The 13,819-nt window shown below is 42.9% G+C and overlaps 2 pseudogenes; both read left to right on the forward strand.

Annotated features, from left to right (window-relative positions):
• Positions 1-376: 376 nt before the first annotated feature.
• On the forward strand, positions 377-2,914 carry LOC131237537 (subtilisin-like protease SBT3; annotated as a pseudogene).
• A 7,925-nt stretch (positions 2,915-10,839) lies between these two features.
• On the forward strand, positions 10,840-13,378 carry LOC131237538 (subtilisin-like protease SBT3; annotated as a pseudogene).
• The last annotated feature ends 441 nt before the right edge of the window (positions 13,379-13,819 follow it).

Raw genomic sequence — 13,819 nt, forward strand, 5'->3', positions numbered from 1 at the left:
TGCACACCCTGCTAGTGCTGCTGTAAGCGCCTCACCATGGATTGGGGTACCCAAAATAATGCTCTCAATTGCCGACGAAAATGGTTAAAGAAGATATTTCATATTCGAAGGAAAACCGATAAACAATTAAAAGTTGAATTTTGAGTCCAGGCCTGGCCCACTATACCTAATACGCCCAAGCGAGGTTTTGGATGAGACATTCCAGCCGCCGACAATAAGTCTAGTCAACGAGCGACTAAACATACTGTCCGTTTCAAAATGCTGGCTTTTCAATTTCTCTGGCCTGCCTTTTCTTAGGAACCGTCAAATACAAAAACCATATTGAGCTCCACTCGTTAGAAGTGAAAACTATTGTATACCATGTAAACAGATTTTTGACTGGGGAAGCTTTGTTGAAAGTTCTTCTCAATCGGTAGTGTTGCTTGCATTGTGACTAATTAGCAGAACGAATCTGATGCCTATACATAGAAATCCCAAATACTAACCTCTTTCCCCAACACATGGTCCATGTCAGTAGCCATGGCCCGCCACATCATCACCCCTTCCATGCTCCTCTCCTTAATCTTCCTTCTCACTCATGTGGCCACATCATCGTCGGCTGACGGTCGGCCTTATATCATCCACATGGACAAATCATCTATACCAACTCCCTTCGCCAACCATGATAGTTGGTACAGGTCGACAATCTCGTCCATCTCGGTGGCCGACGGCATGGATGCAGTACACCTGTACACGTACAACCACGTGATGAACGGCTTCAGTGCTGTGATGTCGGAGGCCCAGCTCAATGAGCTGGAGAGAATGCCTGGTCACCTTGCCACGTACCCAGAGACATATGCCCAGCTCCACACCACACACACCCCTCCGTTACTAGGCCAGAATAGGCATGTGGGCTTGTGGCCCACAGCCAACTTTGGCGATGATGTGATCATCGGCATCTTCGACACCGGTATCTGGCCGGAGAGTGAGATGTTCGGTGATGAGGGAATGCCGCCAGTGCCGGAGAGATGGGGAGCTTGCGAGACTGGTGATAAGTTCAATTCTTCCAACTGCAACTGGAAAATCATTGGGGCACGCTCTTTCAGCAAGGGCCTCAAGGAAGGGGGCCTCAACATATCGAAGATCGATGACTATGATTCACCCAGGGACTACAATGGGCATGGGACGCACACAGCATCCACGGCTGCTGGAAGCTGAACACCTAACGTGGACCACTTCGGCTATGCTAAGGGCACGGCCGTTGGGATGGCGCCCATGGCCCGGCTCGCAATTTACAAGGTCGCATTCTCCACATCCACTCTCGAGACATCTGCGATCGATTTTCTGGCCGGCATGGATCAGGCAATTGCGGATGGTGTGGATCTGATGTCATTGTCATTGGGATTACTGCCAGTATTGCCTTACGACGAAAATGGTATTGCATTAGGAGCCTTTGCAGCCATGGAGAGGGGAATCTTTGTGTCTTGTTCGGCTGGAAATAGTGGGCCAGACTCTTTCACCATTGTCAACGGCGCCCCTTGGATCACGACGGTGGCTGCGGGGACCATTGATAGAGAGTATACGGCTTCAATCACTCTTGGCGATGGCATCACAACCGTACAAGGTAAGTCAATCTATCCTGAGAACATCTACATCTCTCGTGTCCCACTTTACCATGGACATGGGAATGCTAGTAAGGAAATCTGTGATTTAAACACCCTTGATCAGAAAGACGTAAAAGGCAAGATCGTCTTTTGCGCGCCTGGGAACTTAACTTCTCAGATATGCGAATTGAACAGGACCGACGCAAAAGGGGCGATCTTTGCCACTGATTTGGTCCAGTCCGTGTATCCCGAATTCTTCTTCATGCCGTTCGTTATGATCAGCTTCAAGGACGGAGAGATCATGAAGAGGTATATCACGAAATCAGCCCAGCCACCAACAGTGGATATTAAGTTTCAGATGACTGTGTTGGGTTCGAAGCCGGTGCCTCTAGTAGCCGACTTCTCTTCTCGTGGGCCCAATCAGGCTAGTCCATCGATCCTAAAGCCAGACATACTGGCCCCTGGAGTTAATATCCTGGCCGCGTGGGCTCCCAACCGTGGATTTCAACCGATCCGCAATGATTTCTTGATGTCGGAATATAGGCTGCTTTCTGGTACGTCCATGTCAACGCCCCACATCGTTGGTGTGGCCACATTGCTACGTGCAGCCCACTCCGATTGGAGCCCAGCTGCCATCCGGTCTGCAATCATGACCACTGCATACATAACCGACAACACCCACGGCCCGATCCTAGATATGACCAACGGAACAGCCGCCACACCTCTTGATTATGGTGCGGGACACGTGGATCCGAACAAGGCAATGGACCCCGGTCTAGTGTATGATCTCGACCGTCAAGATTATATCAATTTCCTCTGTGGGCTAAACTACACGAGTAAGCAGATGAAGATCCTCACCTGCGGATCGAACTACACTTGCTCTAAGGCCACCCTCGATCTCAATTACCCATCATTCATGGTGATCCTGAACAACACCAACTCATCCAGTGTGGTGTTCAAACGGGTCCTGACCAACGTCGCAGATTCTCCATCCATCTATCGTGCAGTCGTGAAAGTGCCAAACGGGATGAAAGTTGTGGTGGACCCACCGAAACTGAAATTCAACGGTAAATACAGCAAGCAAGGATTTACTATGAGCGTACAGATTACAGCAAGCAAGGATTTACTATGAGCGTACAGATTAACATGGCAGCAGTTACAGTAAAAAGTTTATATACAGGTAATTATGGGTATCTTAGTTGGTATGAAGATAGGGGAAATCATGTGGTGAGAACACCCATTGTTTCAGCCTTTGTGCCAAAAGAATGAATGGATGTGACAAGAGGGCCCACTTCTCTTCTATGCAAGCCCAATAAAATGTAATGGAAAAATAAATAAATAATAGCCCATTATAATGTTCCTTCTTGCTAAGAGTAATAATAATTGACTTAGTTTCGAATCCGCCTTGGCCGGTGTACCACACACCAGATATATATCTGGTGTAGATACGTTTTCTGCTAAGATAAGTGCCCACGCTGCTCGAGCTCCTAGTTGTACGAACAGTCCGAAGGAGATCAGAGTTACATGGCCCCACAATGATGTATTTATTATATCTACACTGTTCATCCATTTTTTAAGATCATTTTAGAGCATTAGACAAAAAATGAATCATGTCCAAAGATCAAATGGACCACACGAAAAATATGAGCGAGGATAATGATTGTCAGCTTTAAAAACTTCATAGGGCCGGCCATCATTTTTATTTTCCATCCCAGGGTTTCATTGGTAGACGTTCAATCCCTCACTTGTTTTTGCAGTGTGGTCCTATTTATATTTAAAATTTTATTTTTTGGCACAAGCATTAAGACAAGCTCGAAAAATGGACAGACGGTTTGAATATAACACATGACTTGTACGTGGTGACGTCCATACACTAGCAATATAGCTGGTGTGTGGTACACCAGCCAATCCGCTTCCCCTCTCTTTTAGCTTTTGCTCACATAAGCTGAAATGGGCCGGATTAACTACCAACAGGTTGAGCAGCGAAACTCCCTCCTATTGAAGTTAGGTCACTAAATTCTGTGCGGCCACCATGATGTGTCTGTTGTATCCAAATTGTCCATCCATTTGGGGGAGATCATTTTAAAGCATGATCAAAGGAACGAGACATATTCAAAGTAGAAAAAGTGAGGAGAGTGAGGCTCATCATTGAAACCTTCCTAAGGTCGACGTTGATATTTATTTGAGATCAAACCTGTGCATGAGTTAACACAAACATTAACAAAGGAAAAACACAAATATCATCTTAATAAAAAAGGTTTTGTAATCCTTAGTAGTTTTTAACAGTGAGCGGCACTCTTTTATGTGGTGGGTCCAGTGGAGATTTTTATTCATTCTTTGTCTCTCGTCTTAAAACGATCTCTCACTGCGGATGCACGGTGTGGATGCAAAACATGCATAATCGTGTGATCCACTGAACTAGGTGACGTCAGACCTGTCGGTAGCTAATCCGCGACCTGAAAAGGTTCGTACAGGGTGAATTTCTCTGATAAGCTCCAGATTTAGAAAGACTTGATAAGCCTCAAACATATAACCTCACATGTAACTTCCTGAATTTTCACTGTTTTGGATTTCCAAAAATCTTTAATTTTTTTTTAGTAATTAACTTATATTATCACTTACTAACCATTGGCACTTAATGCTAGTTTATACAGGGGTGGTACCAGTAAAGAACCGCACCAGTTCGATTAATCAATTGTAGGAAGCCAACGAATCCACCCGATCACTTGAACATCAGGCGTAGCCTCATGATTTACTCACATAGGACCCAAATCTAACCGACCCATCGCTAACTAATCAAGACAATCATGACTAAATTAAAGATCTAATCGGAACTGAATCAAATAAGGCTCGGATCTTGACTAATAGACCAAATCAACCCCGTTACTCTTTTAGCGTAAAACCGATGGTTTAGAGTAATCATGACCAAACCTCCACTTTCACTAGTTATAAATAGGCCACACTAGCTAATCCAAACCCTAATCATGGCCCACGAGAAATCTCACTACTAGATTTATTCCAAAAATGCCCCAATTTTTCGAACAAGCTCTAGACCGCTCGTTAGTGGGCCAGTAGTTCCAAAACTATATAATAATATCTGTCTTATTGGGCTTGACGTCCATCGCAGGAGTCAGACCTAGGTGCTATCTAGAACCGCTTAACTTAAACTAAAGGATGAGTGCATGAGAAGTGCAAATACCCTAAAAGAATGAACTGAAACTTGAGTGAATTGGACCGTCAGTTTATGACCAAACTTTACCCGTGGAGTAAGGATATTTTCCTACTCATATCCGTATAGCCGCAGCCTCGATCGACTATCGATGACCATTGAACAAGACTTCTAATCATATCTATCGATCGGCGCATCCAAATGGCGGGCCGATCATATACATACGTTGATCATCATTAGGGCTAACTATCCTATGGTGTATATCAATATGTACACCTCATAATGAGCCTTAGAGCTTAGAAAGACCCTCCCATAGGTCTAGTATAGTAAAAACCTAGCCCTTGGGGCCATTTACACCAAATCTGGCATTATAAAAGGGCCTCATTTCAGCACCCCCTCTCCCCATACGATTTTGACCTAGAGAAAAGAAAGAGAGAGAGAGAGAGAGAGAGAGGGAGAGAAAGAGGGAGAGAAGAAGAGGGAGTAGGGTGGGGGAGGCTTTAGTGCTCTCCTTCATCGATCCCCTTCAATCAAGCCCAAGCGTCGATCATTTCCCTTCGCCGAATCCGCCTCATTCGCGGTTGGAAGGTAAGAAACAAAACCTACTCCCCAACCTAGGTTTTTCTAAAATAAATTACATGAATCTTACCTAATTGCTTCTAAATTGATATAGGAATCATTTCTCCCAATTTTCTAACCCAAGGAGCGCCATGAGTTAGGCGAAACGTCACAAAGTGCGGACTATTATTCTTAGGTGGCCTAGCACCAATTTTAGTGTGAATCTAATGATTTTGATTGCATGGATGATTGGAAGAATTTAGAGAAAGCCTAAGCAAGACCTTACATTTCAGATCCTCTCAATCGACATAGATTGATTATGGTATGTTTATTGTTCCTCAACATGGTTAGGCATGAAATTGGTGAATGCATGTTCATTTATTGCTTGATTCTTGTGTGATGATTCCTCATAGCTTGTAGGTTGCATTAATCCTTGTTGTATATGTGTGCTTACATAAGTCCTCGATGTATGTTATGCTAGCATTAATCTTTGATGCATGTTTGTGCTATGAATGATTTATAGCCCTTGATCTCCACTAACCCCTCACAACACACATGCACATTCATTTCATAATATTGTTAATACTTACATTTATAGAAAAAAATCTAAAATTCTATGTCGATGTATGAGTGCATGGCAATAGTCGAGTTTCAATGATAAACCATGGATTGTTGAAGTGTTACTGAATACCATTAAATCCCTAAGTTGGTCAGAAAATTGAGGAGAGTGAAGGTGGTCCCATTGGTAGGACTATCCTGAGGTTAAACTTGCGGGTTTGGGCGGATGCGAATAGGTGACAGTAGTTGGACTACGTGGGTCGCTTGTACCCAATGTCATTCGTTACGTACTTGCCTGAACTCACACGGTCTAGCCCAATTACTGACCAACTATGATTGTTAACCATGTCTGCTCAGGCCTGAATGGAACCTGGAATACCCTTTGCCCACTGAAGCCCATTGATAACCATTTGAATCTGATCAACCATCTCGAGAGCCAGGCATGGTGGAGTGGGACATTGTGTCTGAGCTGTCGGCCTATGCTAGGGTGACGAGCCTCCCCGTAGTAACTGCGAGCGATCCCTTTCCCAGCACTCCCCATGTGCTTGAAATCGGGGATGGGGAACTCGATGGGATCAAGGATCGCGGGGTCTTGACCTCGAGCGTTGAGGGGCCTTGGCCTCGCAACTAGTTAAGGGCATTGATATTGTGGGGTGTACCAGATTCCCCAATCTACTGGATGAACGGAATTAACTAAATACTCGGTTAACATTATTCATGCATTGCATTAGTCAAGTTTTGGTGACTCGACAGTTGAGGTCTCAATGAGGGAGTGCTGGTCATATGCGATCGTTAGACGGAGTGGCTCAAGGGAATGTTCTGGCGAGGTCATGCATCATATCATTTATCATGTATATGCATTAACAAGATTAGCTAAGGATTTATGAATGTTTGTCTTTCATTAAATTCATAATATAATTGATGTTTGTGTAATTTAAGACTAATAGCACCCACTGAGTTGATCATTCACTCTCACTTTAGGACGGTGTTTTAAAACACTAACCAGACTCTCCCGTAGTTGTAGGTGACACAGAGTACGAGGAGCCTGGCGGTGCGAGTCTTGATGAGGAGGACGAGTTGTCCTACTACCAGCTGATGGGCGGTTCTCCATCGGCCTAGTTGATGGATCTTGGATCGCTAGGTGCTGGACCCAGCTCATCATTCTTTTGGGAATATTTTTGTGATTTTGTTGGGCAACGCCTCTGCAACCCATGATTATATTTTTTTTGGACATGCATATTTTTGTCATTCCCATACCAGTAGACTAGTTGTGAATGGTGATTCATGATTCAAGTGATTCCATACTGCACATTTAAACATGATTAAACATAAAACAGTGAAATTGGATATAAGTGATACCCGGGAACTTGGGAGTCGAGTACATGCACGACCCCCAATTTCTAGGGCGTTACATCACACCTAAGGAAAAAGCCTACCAAGGTGAGGTTCTCATATTTCACACTTGGTCTATATGACAGAAAATCTAAGTTATTCATATGAAGGGAAATATCCTACTACGACTACTCATGAGCTTTCTTCACTCAATGGACACCAAAATCAATGGTTAAGGGGATGATTTGTCAATTGGGACACTTTTACAATGATCTAAGAGCTAAAATTCAACGTGTATAATTAATTTATGATAAATAGGCATGGTATAAAATTTTACATGAAAATGATCATGGGAACCATGTGATCTAGAATTCAAGGGTATAGGTTAATGATATTAAGTATTTACGATTTTGCCATCTTTTATTTCTCCAACTTCCATCATCCGTAACACTGGACTATACCATCCAAATGAATTGAAATTTCACAAACATTCTTTATTTCTCATTCTCTTTTCAATGCCCCATTTTGGGCCTTGATTGCTTACTGATAACCAAGATGCCTTTTTAATAGTCATACTGCCCCGAGGTTTAAATCAATGCTTTTATATATCTAATAGAGAAGTCAGCAGGTAGTTATGGCATATACCTTATGATCTTCAAATTGAGTAGTTCATTCTGATATTTAGGCGGCCCGTTTGGCGGATCTAAAATGGTAGACGGTCAGATGGCATGTTAAAAATAGAAAAACTTGATGATTAGTACTCTGATCTATATGTAGGTGGTTATACGGTCGGTTTTGTAAATGGATGAACAAAAGTAGATTTTTGGAGTGATCAAGAGGTAGAATATGTATACCGTTAGATTCAAGTGACTTGTTCACATGTGTAAGTTCCTCAAATTGTAGTCCTGATAGTGAGTTAAGCATATTCATAGGTGATGAACAAGATGAATGGATTAACATATCAATTCGATACGTGTACGAGCGGATGTAGAGATCGGGTAGTTAGTTTACCATAATCGGGTGGTCCAAACTCAAAGTGGACGGTCAAATATCTTTACCTAGCGATGAATAATTGATTGAATAGTTGGTTATTATGAACAATTGAGAATACTTGTATATATGATAATCTTGTCCTAAAAATTAACGGACGGATGACTTGATCTATAGATGAAAATTATTCTCAACTGTAAAATTCAGGTTAAATAATAAATGTAAGGTTAGAATAGGCTAAATTGGTGACATAAATATTTATATACTAAATTAAATTTTATTGTAACACTCGAGAACTTTTAATACTTGGGTATTGAAAAGTTCAGGGTGTTACAGGTTAAACTTGCTAGCTTCATTACCAGATGCCCACGATAATCTAAGCCTACTCACAGAGTAGATATATGATTACCCATTTCTACTTAGGTGGATGTCTAATGAGTACAGATTACTCATGCCTACCTATGATGGATGTTTGAAGGGTAAAATTTTTTATTTGATACATATCCAACTTAAGCAATTAGACGATCATCCCACTTGACATGCACCTCATGACATTTTTGCATTCATGCTCATATTACATGCATACTATTTCAGTTATATTACGGTATGTTATATTGTGTTATGTATGAACCATACTGGATTCACTCATTAGCCTAGCCATCTAACTTTGTGGATTAACAACTATACAGAGACAGACGATGCAAGACGATCTAATCGAATACTTAAAAATGAGGCCGGGTTGGTGGATGAAACTTAAAACCAATGGCCGTATTTGGTGGAAGATGAGCTCGCTGCATTAGACGACTAAATTTATGCGATTGATTATATGATTTTTTATTTTTTTTTTATATTCATTTTAATTATTGCTGATTTGATTAAATTTGAAATATGTTTATAGCCATAACTTTATTAGATGACAATGATTGATTATTTTAGTTTAATAAAGTCTCAAATGGGTGGACTTCGACCGATTTGATAATTTATTTTATGAACATGAATGTTATAAATATAGTGAAAATAGTTGGATGCATGAATGTTAATATAATTACGATCTAGAATAGATGTAAATTGTGCCTCTTAATAATTGTATAATGGGCAAGTTTATGTACACTTAGTATATGAGTCATGGACTGTAACTCGGGTATGAGGGTGTACACTTTATATCTGAAGTGCGGGGCTTGACATTCTCTCTTCAAACCCTAGGATGGATCTAATTCTTGTTTAAAGATCTTCTTATATAGGTTTTGCTCCCACCAACCTTGAAAAATACACATGCAACAAGTTTGATACTTGATTGGTCAACCATACTATCTTTGGTCAACCGGACTAGTGCTCAGTTGACGATACATATCTATCCAGCATAGCTTGGTTGTCCAGCAAGTCACGGTCGACCGAACCTTTCTAAGGCCGACCAAACTCCTCTGACTTGATTTTCTTCAATTCTTTAGCACATATTCAACTTTTAATATCATTTGATCTTTCAACTTGATTACTTTAAAACTTCAATATACTTGACCATCATCTTTTTTGAGCTCTAATTAACCTTTATTAGTTCAAATTAATTTTAGACTTTCCATTCTTTTCAACACATAAAAAATACATTTAATTAGACCACGTTATGATAAATTTGCATGACAAATACTGTAAAATAGGGATTAATCATACAATATTATGCCGTTATCACCACAGCATTCATCATTGGCCTTGTTTGGCTTAGCCAGCAAACTATGCTTAGATTTTAAGCCAGGGCCTGACCTTTGAGCCAAATTTATGAGCACAAGCCCTCTTTCTATGGCTTGGTGGGCCTATTGCTTAAGGGTGTACACGAACCCAGCTAGCTCAATTAGATCGCTCAGCTCGACTTGAAAAATCTCGACTCGACTCGGTTCGAAGCTAAGTTTGAGCTAAGTCGAGCTAATTTTTTGAGCTCGAAAATGAGTTCGAGCTGGCCCCAACTCGACTCGACTCGAATCAAACCAGTTCAGTGACTCGATTACTTTGATATTGATGTTACTCACCAAGTGTTTGTGAAATGACTCAACGAAGTGTGGCTGGTGGCAAGTAAGGTATGTATATGAAACAAATACCATTTTTTTTCTTGATTTTTATGTTGCTTAGAAGGTGTTTAATAAAATACCAATAAAACCACTGCTGCTGTTTTCCATGCAGTGAGATTTTGAAGATGCAGTCCATGTGCTCGTGAAAATGTTGCATAGGTAAACTCGGCTCGAACTGGCCGATCTGAGGCCAGCTCGACTTGGTTTGAGTCGGTGCACACCCTGCTAGTGCTGCTGTAAGCGCCTCACCATGGATTGGGGTACCCAAAATAATGCTCTCAATTGCCGACGAAAATGGTTAAAGAAGATATTTCATATTCGAAGGAAAACCGATAAACAATTAAAAGTTGAATTTTGAGTCCAGGCCTGGCCCACTATACCTAATACGCCCAAGCGAGGTTTTGGATGAGACATTCCAGCCGCCGACAATAAGTCTAGTCAACGAGCGACTAAACATACTGTCCGTTTCAAAATGCTGGCTTTTCAATTTCTCTGGCCTGCCTTTTCTTAGGAACCGTCAAATACAAAAACCATATTGAGCTCCACTCGTTAGAAGTGAAAACTATTGTATACCATGTAAACAGATTTTTGACTGGGGAAGCTTTGTTGAAAGTTCTTCTCAATCGGTAGTGTTGCTTGCATTGTGACTAATTAGCAGAACGAATCTGATGCCTATACATAGAAATCCCAAATACTAACCTCTTTCCCCAACACATGGTCCATGTCAGTAGCCATGGCCCGCCACATCATCACCCCTTCCATGCTCCTCTCCTTAATCTTCCTTCTCACTCATGTGGCCACATCATCGTCGGCTGACGGTCGGCCTTATATCATCCACATGGACAAATCATCTATACCAACTCCCTTCGCCAACCATGATAGTTGGTACAGGTCGACAATCTCGTCCATCTCGGTGGCCGACGGCATGGATGCAGTACACCTGTACACGTACAACCACGTGATGAACGGCTTCAGTGCTGTGATGTCGGAGGCCCAGCTCAATGAGCTGGAGAGAATGCCTGGTCACCTTGCCACGTACCCAGAGACATATGCCCAGCTCCATACCACACACACCCCTCAGTTTCTAGGCCTGAATAGGCATGTGGGCTTGTGGCCCACAGCCAACTTTGGCGATGATGTGATCATCGGCATCTTCGACACCGGTATCTGGCCGGAAAGCGAGATGTTCAGTGATGAGGGAATGCCGCCGGTGCCGGAGAGATGGAGGGGAGCTTGCGAGACTGGTGATAAGTTCAATTCTTCCAACTGCAACTGGAAAATCATTGGGGCACGCTCTTTCAGCAAGGGCATCAAGGAAGGGGGCCTCAACATATCGAAGATCGATGACTATGATTCACCCAGGGACTACAATGGGCATGGGACGCACACAGCATCCACGGCTGCTGGAAGCTGAACACCTAACGTGGACCACTTCGGCTATGCTAAGGGCACGGCCGTTGGGATGGCGCCCATGGCCCGGCTCGCAATTTACAAGGTCGCATTCTCCACATCCACTCTCGAGACATCTGCGATCGATTTTCTGGCCGGCATGGATCAGGCAATTGCGGATGGTGTGGATCTGATGTCATTGTCATTGGGATTACTGCCAGTATTGCCTTACGACGAAAATGGTATTGCATTAGGAGCCTTTGCAGCCATGGAGAGGGGAATCTTTGTGTCTTGTTCGGCTGGAAATAGTGGGCCAGACTCTTTCACCATTGTCAACGGCGCCCCTTGGATCACGACGGTGGCTGCGGGGACCATTGATAGAGAGTATACGGCTTCAATCACTCTTGGCGATGGCATCACAACCGTACAAGGTAAGTCAATCTATCCTGAGAACATCTACATCTCTCGTGTCCCACTTTACCATGGACATGGGAATGCTAGTAAGGAAATCTGTGATTTAAACACCCTTGATCAGAAAGACGTAAAAGGCAAGATCGTCTTTTGCGCGCCTGGGAACTTAACTTCTCAGATATGCGAATTGAACAGGACCGACGCAAAAGGGGCGATCTTTGCCACTGATTTGGTCCAGTCCGTGTATCCCGAATTCTTCTTCATGCCGTTCGTTATGATCAGCTTCAAGGACGGAGAGATCATGAAGAGGTATATCACGAAATCAGCCCAGCCACCAACAGTGGATATTAAGTTTCAGATGACTGTGTTGGGTTCGAAGCCGGTGCCTCTAGTAGCCGACTTCTCTTCTCGTGGGCCCAATCAGGCTAGTCCATCGATCCTAAAGCCAGACATACTGGCCCCTGGAGTTAATATCCTGGCCGCGTGGGCTCCCAACCGTGGATTTCAACCGATCCGCAATGATTTCTTGATGTCGGAATATAGGCTGCTTTCTGGTACGTCCATGTCAACGCCCCACATCGTTGGTGTGGCCACATTGCTACGTGCAGCCCACTCCGATTGGAGCCCAGCTGCCATCCGGTCTGCAATCATGACCACTGCATACATAACCGACAACACCCACGGCCCGATCCTAGATATGACCAACGGAACAGCCGCCACACCTCTTGATTATGGTGCGGGACACGTGGATCCGAACAAGGCAATGGACCCCGGTCTAGTGTATGATCTCGACCGTCAAGATTATATCAATTTCCTCTGTGGGCTAAACTACACGAGTAAGCAGATGAAGATCCTCACCTGCGGATCGAACTACACTTGCTCTAAGGCCACCCTCGATCTCAATTACCCATCATTCATGGTGATCCTGAACAACACCAACTCATCCAGTGTGGTGTTCAAACGGGTCCTGACCAACGTCGCAGATTCTCCATCCATCTATCGTGCAGTCGTGAAAGTGCCAAACGGGATGAAAGTTGTGGTGGACCCACCGAAACTGAAATTCAACGGTAAATACAGCAAGCAAGGATTTACTATGAGCGTACAGATTACAGCAAGCAAGGATTTACTATGAGCGTACAGATTAACATGGCAGCAGTTACAGTAAAAAGTTTATATACAGGTAATTATGGGTATCTTAGTTGGTATGAAGATAGGGGAAATCATGTGGTGAGAACACCCATTGTTTCAGCCTTTGTGCCAAAAGAATGAATGGATGTGACAAGAGGGCCCACTTCTCTTCTATGCAAGCCCAATAAAATGTAATGGAAAAATAAATAAATAATAGCCCATTATAATGTTCCTTCTTGCTAAGAGTAATAATAATTGACTTAGTTTCGAATCCGCCTTGGCCGGTGTACCACACACCAGATATATATCTGGTGTAGATACGTTTTCTGCTAAGATAAGTGCCCACGCTGCTCGAGCTCCTAGTTGTACGAACAGTCCGAAGGAGATCAGAGTTACATGGCCCCACAATGATGTATTTATTATATCTACACTGTTCATCCATTTTTTAAGATCATTTTAGAGCATTAGACAAAAAATGAATCATGTCCAAAGATCAAATGGACCACACGAAAAATATGAGCGAGGATAATGATTGTCAGCTTTAAAAACTTCATAGGGCCGGCCATCATTTTTATTTTCCATCCCAGGGTTTCATTGGTAGACGTTCAATCCCTCACTTGTTTTTGCAGTGTGGTCCTATTTAT

This window comes from Magnolia sinica, chromosome 2 (genome assembly GCF_029962835.1).
Source record: "Magnolia sinica isolate HGM2019 chromosome 2, MsV1, whole genome shotgun sequence".
NCBI lineage: Eukaryota > Viridiplantae > Streptophyta > Magnoliopsida > Magnoliales > Magnoliaceae > Magnolia > Magnolia sinica.